Source organism: Etheostoma spectabile, chromosome 8 (genome assembly GCF_008692095.1).
Source record: "Etheostoma spectabile isolate EspeVRDwgs_2016 chromosome 8, UIUC_Espe_1.0, whole genome shotgun sequence".
Taxonomy (NCBI): Eukaryota; Metazoa; Chordata; class Actinopteri; order Perciformes; family Percidae; genus Etheostoma; species Etheostoma spectabile.
Genome location: NC_045740.1, coordinates 16,300,789 through 16,301,397, shown reverse-complemented (window position 1 = coordinate 16,301,397; position 609 = coordinate 16,300,789). Strand labels below are relative to the sequence as shown.

General features: G+C 39.7%; 1 protein-coding gene across 10 annotated transcripts in view; it reads left to right on the top strand.

The window, feature by feature from the left end:
- cep290 (centrosomal protein 290) overlaps positions 1-609 on the top strand; it is a 40,888-nt gene that overhangs the window by 13,220 nt on the left and 27,059 nt on the right. The window lies entirely within an intron of this gene.

The following is a 609-nucleotide window of genomic DNA, read 5'->3' as shown; positions in this document are numbered from 1 at the left end:
ACGGCTCCCAGCAACATGGAGAGAGACAGCGGCCAACAGTTTTAATTGTTATTACCACAGCTGTATGTTGTTAAGTATGAGAGGCAGACCTGTATTTGTACCAGTGTTTCTGCTGGTAACTCTGCTATTACGGCAGCCACAGCAAAAAACAAAGAAGAAGTTATTGAATGCAACTAACTTCAGTTCTTAGAGTAATATTACGGGAGCCGGCTGGACCTGGGCGAGAGATGTGACCCGGACCCAAGAATATCATGGTTCATAAAAATGCAGTGCGGTGACGATACAGACATTTCATACACACGTGTGTAACTCTGCTGACCCACCATTTGAGCCGTGCTGGACCCATTCATAACGAGTCAGCTGTCGCTCTATGAGTAGCATTTGTACCCATATGCACCCCGCATTGCTCCTTTTCTCTTTTAATTAGTCTGTTACTGTTTTTGAAAACAAGTGAAGGAGCTTTCCCAGAGATATATTTTTTTAAATATATCCTAGGCTATGTATTTCAGATAATTTTCTTATAAACATGTATTGCAGATGTTTATTTTCAATTTTGGAAGGAAACCCTGTTTTTGCAATTAATTTTAATCCCAATCTGTTTTAATAAAA